Genomic DNA, 9,517 nt, shown 5'->3' with positions numbered 1-9,517 from the left:
GTTTGGCAGCAGCGTGGCCCTGCCTGACCGCCAGGCCACCCCGCACCACCCCCACGATGCCCAGGGGTGGCCCTGGGCTGCTCCTTCCCTACGGCAAGCCTGTCTCCTTGATATGAATGAGATCATTGGTGGAGAGCACCTGGCAGGTGGGGGGCACCAGGGGCGGGAAACCAGGTCCTCGTCCTGCCAGACCCACAGCCCAGTGAGGCAGTCAAGTGCCCTGTGGCACACATATCCGTTTGTGCAGGCTTCTCTGAAGTCCAGCGGGCAGTTTGCAAACCGCAGGCTGTAAGGGTGCCCAGTGGGCATTTGAACCCAGCTGGTCTCAGGCCAATGCCCATGGGCTTACTCTCTGCACACTGGACTGAGGGACAGCGTTGAGTCAGAAGGGAGTGTGGTTGACCTTGGGTGTGCAAAGAAGAGTGTGTTTGCCATCTGGGAAGCAGTAACGCCTTCCTGGGGAAGGGCCTCCTGACCAGGGTCTTCTAGGATGGAGCTGGGAAGGGAGACTGGGGAGTGAGACACCAGGCCCATGAGAAGGGCACTTGGCCTCCTGGAGGCCTGCAGACACATGGCTCTGCTCTTCCCAGCTCAGTGTGGCTGCAGCCGCAGGCACGGGGTGGGGGCGGGCGGGGGTGGGGTGGGTGTCGAGGCCGAGAGGCGAAGCAAGACCCATCAAGACCAGGCAGGTCTGATTACGGGGTTCAGACTTCGGACTTCATCCCGAGGCAGTGGACAACCCTGGAGAATTTTAGGGGAAAGATCCGAAAGATGGTGCTGGCTTCAGAGGTCTCCCCCAGATCACCGAGGAGTCTGGTTTAGCTGCGGCTGGTACCCAGAGGGGAGAGGGGAGGAGGCCAGACTGGTTCTCATCTCAGCCGTTTCCATGGTGACACTAGAAGATGGTAGGGTTCCTTTGAATGAAATATCCCTACTGAGATTTCAAGTGTCTTTGTGTTTCAGGCTGGCCTGGATCCTGTCTCGGAACAGAGAAGGTGAACGGAGAGGGGGCGGGGCAGGAGATGCTCGGGTCAGGTGGTGTGGGGCAGAGGGGCCCCGTCGTGCTGCCGGCCTGTGCAACCTTAGCCCCCCATCCTCCATCCCTCCATCCTTGCCCCCAGGCCTCCCAGGACCAGCACCTAATGGTAGTCAGGTCATGCCTCTTGGGAAGAAGAGCTTTTCTCCTTGTACTCAGGGAGCTTCTATGGAGACCAGCACTTTCATTCTGGAGCCTGGGCGGTCACTAGTTCATGAGCTCCTTAGGGACCTCCTGAAGCCCTTTCTCACTCCCCCTACCCTCATATTTTGCAGCTGAAAAATAGAGGTCCGCATTTGGGAAATGGTTTGCACGAAGGCTAAACATTGCAGAAGACCTGCCTCAAAAAACTAAACTTAGAATTACCCTAGGACCCAGCAATTCCATTTTGGGATATATGCCCAAAGGAGTTGAAAGCAGGGATTCCAACAGGTATTTGTACACCAACATTCAGAGAGAAGGTGAAGTAACGCGGATGTCCGTTGACAGACGAGATAAACACAAGGGGGCACATGCACACGCTGGACTATCACTCAGCCTTAAACAGGAAGGACATTCTCACACCTGCTACAACATGGATGAACCTTGAAGACAATATGCTTGGAGAAATAGGCCATCACAAAAGGACAAGTACCGTATAATTCCACTTGTATGAGGTACCTAGAGGGGTCGAATGGCAGGTCCCAGGGGCTGGGGGAGGCAGAGGGGGACCTAGTGTCTAATGGGCACAGAGCGTCAGTTTGGGACAATGAAAGAGTTCTGGGGACAGATGATGGTGATGGTTACCTGACTACATGAATGCACTTAATGCCCCTGAGCTGTACGCTTCAAAATGGTTAAAACAGGGAATTTTATGTATTGTGTTATTTCATCACAATTTTGAAAACAAGAAACACGCATACACAACTTCCAAAGGAACAAAGATCCAGGTATCTTTGGTCCCAGAACAGTTCTTTCTGAATAACAGGCTCTATTGAGCTGTATCATTTTGGTCCTGGTACCCCAGGAATTAGTTTGGTTTAAACAGCTTAATATCGAGGGTACTTTCAGCTCCACAACGATCAGCTTTCCTCCTTTGCCGGGACTGCTAAGAAGGTGTGGACCAGATTTGCAGTCCTCTTATACATGAGAAGAACCCAGCACTTCTGGGTTCTCATTTCTGTCAGCCTAATTGTAAAGTAACGTATGAACACGGAAAATGTTCATTCTCCAGTCATACCTTTGTTTTACTTTCTTTTTTCTTTCTCATCTATTTTTTTAAATAACATTTTTTATGATTATACAAGTATATATATGCATTTTAGGGAGCTAAAGAATAAAGACAAACAAAAATTCAAAAAGTAAAACTTGGGATTCCTATTCCCCAAGTGTCACCATTAATATCTTACTATGTGGCCTTCTTTTCCTAAGAGGAGAGATTACATTTTGCCTGCAATCTCCTTCTTTCAATCAGCCACCTCCACTTTTCTCCTATAGTGAATTTTCAGCTCATCTGATATTCAAAATATACTCACTTTTCCCCATGGATCCCCAAATCTGATTGATAGCTGGTTTATCCAGAACAGTGTCTGATCCAGGATCACCTATCTGCCTGTTATGGCCCTTGGGCCCCTTCATCTAGCAGAAATCATTTCTAGGAATACAATACTCAATGAAGACCCTGGGCCAGTTGTCCTGCAGGTTTCCCATCTTCTGATTTTGTGTTACTGCTTCCGAGTGGTGCCATTTGTCTGGTTCATCATGCCTCTTCACTTCCTATGAACTGGAATTAATAGCTAATGGCTGGCAAATACACACAAAACAATTTTGGATAGAATAAATAATTACCCCTGATCCTGTGTACTTCGAATTGCGTTTGTACCAGAGACACATGCTCTTGTTGAGGATTTAGTAAAGCCACTAGCAAAACTCAGATGAATTTCTCAGGGTGGTGACAGCCAATCTGTCCATTCTTCCATTCAACTGCCCCTCCTGCATCTAGGGAGTAACATGGGTCCTGTTACTTTGATCGTTGTGTATATCCAGTTCCCACCAACAATTAATGTAATGGTTTAACTACAATTTGATCATCCTTGTTTCTAAAGGTTTGTGAAATTATGCTTTTACTCATCCTACATGTGTGTTTTTTTGTTTTTTGTTTTTCCTATGAAGTAGAGCACTCCCTCATCAATGGGAACTAGGTGGTGATGAGAACTACAGTTCCTACTAGAAAAGCAAAATAAGTCTTTGATTTTTCAGTTTTAGTGGGGAGAGGCTTGAAATAGTGTCCCTTCCCACACTGAGGTGTTACCAGTCTATAGGATAAAGGTCTTCACCTTTTAGATCTGTAGGCGAAAAACACCATATGGCATTTTCAATTAATTTCTGAGACTGCTTAGTTTTTCCATAACCGTCTACTGTGTGAACAATATGGCATGGCTTGGTTGCAAAATCCCGTTTAAAACCTCAGAAAAATTCCAGAAACCTCTAGCGCACACGGGCCCCCAGAGGCCAACTAGCTCTACTATTGTGCCTTGGGCTCTGAGCTTTTCTGCAGGATATGCGTCCACGCAGGTGTCCAGCACCTCCCCTGCCCCCCTCATCGGGGGCGAACTCCTGCCCCGGGGGTCTCTGGGAGGGCCTGGAGCAGGTGTCTGGCGCTTCCTAGGTCCCCCTGCATGGCGGGCGAGACTCTCGCCCCGGGGCCTCCAGGATGGACGCGAGCAGGGGTCCGGCACCTCTTAGGCCCCCCTGCATGGGGCGGGCGAGCACCTGCCCCGGGGGTCTCCGGGATGGACGCGAGCAGGGGTCCGGCACCTCCGCGGCCCCCGCCCCCACGCCCACTCCCGTCTCCAGGCCGCAGTGGGGGCCCCCTGTGTGGCCGGCCTTCCCTCTGACCACTAGAGGGCCGTCTGCACATTTTATCAGACAATAAAAGTTTGTGTGCGCGGAATCAGAAACGAACCGCAATGTTGAGAGTAGTGAAAAACTCTCCCCCCAAAATATGAAAAATAAAACTAGTGAGAAACATCAATCTCGAGCAGGTTAGAATAGTCCTATTCCTTTGAAGGGCTCCAGAAAAGAAGCGGCTTCCGCCCGCCCGGCTAGCTCAGTCGGTAGAGCATGGGACTCTTAATCCCAGGGTCGTGGGTTCGAGCCCCACGTTGGGCGGCTGCGCCTTTGCTTTTCTAAGGAGCCCGCGGGGCTCGTCAAGCCCGGTCTCACCAGGGTGTTTTCCATCCACGGTGCTCCCTGCGACCTGCAGCTTCTCGTTTTCAAACGATGCAACACGTAAAAAACTGCCAAGACTTAACCGGCTTAAAAAGGGGGACAATCAGGCTGGGGAACATTTTCATCCTCTGGGTACACAGGTCACGGTTACGTGGGGCAGAAAAACCCTCGTCGCAGCGCGCTCTGTGTGAGGGCCAGTGAGTCGGATGTTAGGGACACGAGGACTGAACATTAATGAGGTTGTGGGGTTCTGCCAAAACGTCTGAAATGTGTATTTTTAATTAATATTTAATTTATAATTACTTAATATTTAATTGAGTGCTGTGCAGTATTGATTAGTTTGGAGATCAGCAGTGACTCGAGGGGTTTATTATGCATATTGATTTCCTGTCCTTAAATTCACTTGCTTTCTGCCCTTGGGAAGGGCCCTGGTTATCGGGGGGCTGTTTAAAGCCCCCCACCCCCCAAGGACGGTTTCAATGATCAGCTAATGGGGTAGCTGTTGTGAACAGACCGTTAGGACTATTTTAACGTTTTTCCCCCCCAAGTTAGTGATTCAAACTGAACATTTTTCCATCTGCCATTTGGGAGTCTCAAAAGACCTTTTCCTGCATAGGTTTTCCTAAAAGAACCCAATTTCTTAGGGGCAAAACGTGGCTTTTATGTTGACAACTGCAAATGTTTTATCTTAGATACTTTCCATCCTTCCTAGCAACTCCCAGACATTCTCCACAGCCACCGGATGCTGTTATCATCAATTCAAGATACAATGTCAGACTCTGGAAGAAACACACGGAAAATTTCAGCATCAGAAATGAAGATCGCTAAATACCTCTATTATTACAGTAGTTAAAAAATCTTTAGGTGATGCGGGTGATGTAGAATTTTTCAAAAGGCAAAAATCCCATCCGTCAGAGAAGAGGTAAACTGGTAAATTGACAATAAGTCAATGAAGATATCACCCAGCTATTGATTTATTGATTTTTCATTCCAGTATAGTTAACATACAGTGTTATATTAATTTCAGGTGTACCGCACAGTGATTCAGTAATTCTGGACATTACCCAGCGCTCATCACCGTAAGTACACTCTTTTCCTCAGAAGTATTCATCATGCATCTATTTTATTTATTTATTTATTTATTTATTTATTTATTTATTTATTTATTTATTTATTAAAGATTTTATTTATTTGACAGAGAGAGAGAGAGAGAGAGCACAAGCAGGGAGAGCGGCAGGCAGAGGAAGAGGGAGAAGCAGACTCCCCACTGAGCAGGGAGTCCGATGCGATGCGGGGCTCAATCCCAGGACCCTGGGACCATGACCTGAGCCGAAGGCAGATGCTTAACCGACTGAGCCACCCAGGCACCCCCATGCATCCATTTTAAATTGAACACTGTGTTATGGGTTGAATTGCACTCCCATAAGATGCATGTGTTGAAGCCCTAATCCCCAGTACCCCAGAAGACAGCTTTATTTGGAAATAGGGGTTTTGTAGATGTAATGAATCAAAATGAGTTCATACTGGAGTAGAAAGGGCTCTCAACCCAGTACGACTGGTGTCTTTATAAAAAGAGGGAATTTGGACACAGACACACACCCAGAAATGCACATTTTGGACACAAGAGAGAAGGCCATGTGAGGATGTAGGCAGAGGGTGGAGTGTTTCCACTAGGCAGGGATGCCAAGCATTATCAGTAGAACTAGGAGAGTCCCCGAGCAGGTTCTCCCTACCGGGCTCAAGAGGAAGCAGCCCTGTCCACACCCTGATCTCAGACTTCTGGCTTCCAGAACTGTGAGACAGTAAATTCCTGTTGTTAAGCCACCCACTCGTGGCACCTTGTGATGGTAGCCCCAGGACACTAATTTAATCAGCATTCTATTAGGAGGTGATTTTGATTTAAAATTTATTTTTGAATGCTCTGTATTAAGTAATTACCATTCATCTCATTTCATTTCATTTTAAAAGCGTTAGGAAAAGCGATGGTTTGATTGGATGCAAACGTTCAGCTCCAGGGAGGGAGTTAGGGTCACAGTTCCATCAGAAGTAACATTTAAAAATGAGCTTGATCTCAAAGGATGTTTTTTTCTTGTTGCTGGCTGGTGCTTTATTATGTTGACTGATGATTGATTACTATTTTTGCTAAAAGAATATATTCAAAGATATGCCAAATCAAACACACTTTACTCTCCCATGGAACTCGTATTACAAGACTTGGCATTCAATTATTCTATTAATGATTCATTTTAAGAAAGTGCGCTAATTCTCTGTGGTTCAGTTTCTTTAACAAGCAAAGGGCAAGAAAAAGAGAGAGATAACTTACAAATGAAATGCAAAGAAATGAGTGAACTGTGTCTGGATCCTGATTTGAACCAACCACTCGTAAAAACACATGTATGACCACAATCTGGAGAATCTATTTGCTGACTGGATACTTGAAGATACTAAGAAGTTATTTATTTTTAAATGTAATAACAGTATTGTATTTTAAAAAAGAGCACTGTGTGTTATAAATAAGTGATGAATCACTTGTGGTGAGCACTGGGTGTTGTAAATAAGTGATGAATCACTGAATTCTATTCCTGAAACTAATATTACACTGTATGTTAACTAACTGGAATTTAAATAAAAATTTGGAGAAAGAAAAAAAAATAAAAAAGAGATGTGTACTCACTTGTTTATGATGGAAATAGATCTCATATCTGGGATTTGTGTTACGGATTTTGGTGGAGAGAGGAATGGTCGGTAGCAGCGAAACAAGATTAATAAGTGTAGAGGCTGAGTGATGCATACATCATCGTAGTACCCCCTCCACTTTTGTATGTATGTTTAAATCTCCATAAATTTAAATACTATTTGATTATGCAAAAACAAAATTGTCTAACCTCCTTAGCCCAGTGATCAGATTTAGCATCACTGATGAGATGCACAGACATCCTGAGTCTCCTGATGTGACCCAGATGAGAAGTACATAGCATCACCTATAAGATATTCTTGTCAAAAACACTCAACTTAGATCTAATCAAGGCTTTAGACCTAACTTTAAGCTTATGGAAAGTATAAGGAGAAGAGACGTGAGTTAAGTAAGGCCGTGAGTAAACAATCAGACAAATCCAGAACGTCAGACATTCAAAAAGGCTCAGGTTCTTCAGAAAGCAAATGTCATGAACACACACTAATACCTTTAAAAATAAAGTGTGTATGTGGGTGGACTGTTTTGTGCAGGGGGCCCCTTCCCACCCTGCAGCAGTCTGGTGAGGTCATCGAGCTCTTTTCAGAATGATTTCAAATGTACAAAACAAAAACACATAGGATGATAAAGGAAAACAATTCTACTGAAATAAAGTTATCAAAATATCTTAAAATATGGTAATGTACATGCTTCATTTCTAATGCATTAAATAACAAGATCTAGCAGCAGGTCTAATAAGCACAGTAATTTCAAAATCATGATGAATGTAAATGACAGCTTGGAGATATACACAAGAACTGTCGTGTGACACGAAAACATCTGGTTTATATTGTGGCAAAGCCAAAGGTGTTGCTGATATTGTTGTAGTTTGTTTCTTTCATTTTTAATGAAAGGACAGGCTAAATTTCACTTTGAATGTGGTGAAAATAAAGACATAATTTTTTACTTTTGAATTGTATCCATGGATTCCTACCGTAAGAACTTCTGGCCTAGATTTAAAAAAGATTTAAGAGATTTAACAACCAAATGCAAAATGTCATTTAATGGATTCAGTTTTGGAAAAAAAAAAAAAAAGCAACAAATATACAAATATTTTGGGAGCCAGTGAGGAAATATGGAATGGGAATTAAATGATTTTAGGGAATCACAGTTAATTGTGTTGTGTGTAACAATGGTATTGTTTTATATAAGAGAACACCTTTCTGTGTTGGAAGTACATACTAAGGAAACCAGGCATGATACGTCGTGTATTATTCTTTCTAGTTGTCTGTATTTTTTTTTTTTAAGATTTTATTTATTTGACAGAGAGACACAGTGAGAGAGGGAACACAAGCAGGCTTCCCGCCAGAGAGCCTGATGCGGGGCTCGGGCTTGATCCCAGGACTCTGGGATCAACAACCTGAGCCGAAGATAGACGCCTAATGACAGACCCAGGCGCCCTGTATGTTTTGTTTTGCTTTTGAGAGAGAGAGAAAGAGTTCTGGGGGCGGGAGGCGGCACAGAGGGCCGCCTGAAGAAAGAATCTTTCTTTCTTTCTTTCTTTTTTTTTTTTAAGATTTTATTTATTTATTTGACAGAGAGAGACACAGCGAGAGAGGGAACACAAGCGGGGGAGTGGGAGAGGGAGAAGCAGGCTCCCCGCCAAGCAGGGAGCCTGATGTGGGGCTTGAACCCAGGACCCTGAGATCATGACCTGAGCCGAAGGCAGCCACTTAACCGACTGAGCCACCCAGGTGCCCCCTGAAGAGAGAATCTTAAGCAGGCTCCACACCCACGCCCAGAGCGGGACTGGGGAATCCATCCCAGGACCCTGAAATTAGATGACGACTTGAGCCAAAATCAAGAGTTAGACGCTTAACCGACTGCCCCACCCAGGCGCCCCCCAATAAAGTGACTTTTAAAGATCTTTTTATTAGAGTGCATTACTTGTAACTGTACCATGTGATGAATTGTCCCAAGTGCCTTGCTCGTAAAGTGCATTACTCATAACCATACAACCTGATGAGTCTTTACCCACGTAAACACCGTGTAACCACGCCGGGAAAGACGGGGCACGCAACAGGCACCCCCTCGTCAGCCCCCCCAGGTAAGCACCACCCCGATTTCCGGAGGCGATTCTGCGCGCGGCCTGGTGTCCCGTCCAGGGACACCAGGCTGTAGGCGCTGAGGCTAGCGCGGGGGGCAAGGATGTGGGAAAAGAGGCGCTCTTAAACCGCTGGTCGGAAGGTAAACTGAGGCGGCCGTTCACAAGGCCGGCGAACACGCCCCGGCCCCTGACTCCGTCATTCCACATCTGGGGCCCTAAAATAATAGAATCAACGTGTACGCCGGTTCAGGTCGAGGGACGCGGGCTCTGACGGTGGAGCCCTGACAGCAACCCCGCGCCCTGCGAGAGAACGAAGATCCCGGCAGTTAAGGCTATGCGTCCCGGGCATGTGGTGCGCCCCTGAGCAGGGGAGGCGGCCGCGGCCGCGACTGCAGGCGTGCGTCCCGGCGGGGGCCGGCGAGGGACGGGAGGGAGATGACGGGGTCCCCGCCCTTGTGGCCCGTGCTTTACGCCGCTGAGTGGCGGCCTCAGG

General features: G+C 46.3%; 1 non-coding gene across 1 annotated transcript; it reads left to right on the top strand.

Annotated features, from left to right (window-relative positions):
- Positions 1 to 4,113: 4,113 nt before the first annotated feature.
- TRNAK-CUU lies at positions 4,114 to 4,186 on the top strand. Its single transcript has one exon. It is a non-coding gene; the product is annotated as a tRNA-Lys (tRNA).
- Positions 4,187 to 9,517: the final 5,331 nt, after the last annotated feature.

Source organism: Mirounga leonina, unplaced genomic scaffold, assembly GCF_011800145.1.
Source record: "Mirounga leonina isolate KUSES-001 unplaced genomic scaffold, KU_Mleo_1.0 Mir_178, whole genome shotgun sequence".
NCBI lineage: Eukaryota > Metazoa > Chordata > Mammalia > Carnivora > Phocidae > Mirounga > Mirounga leonina.
This window is presented reverse-complemented; position numbering and strand designations above follow the sequence as displayed.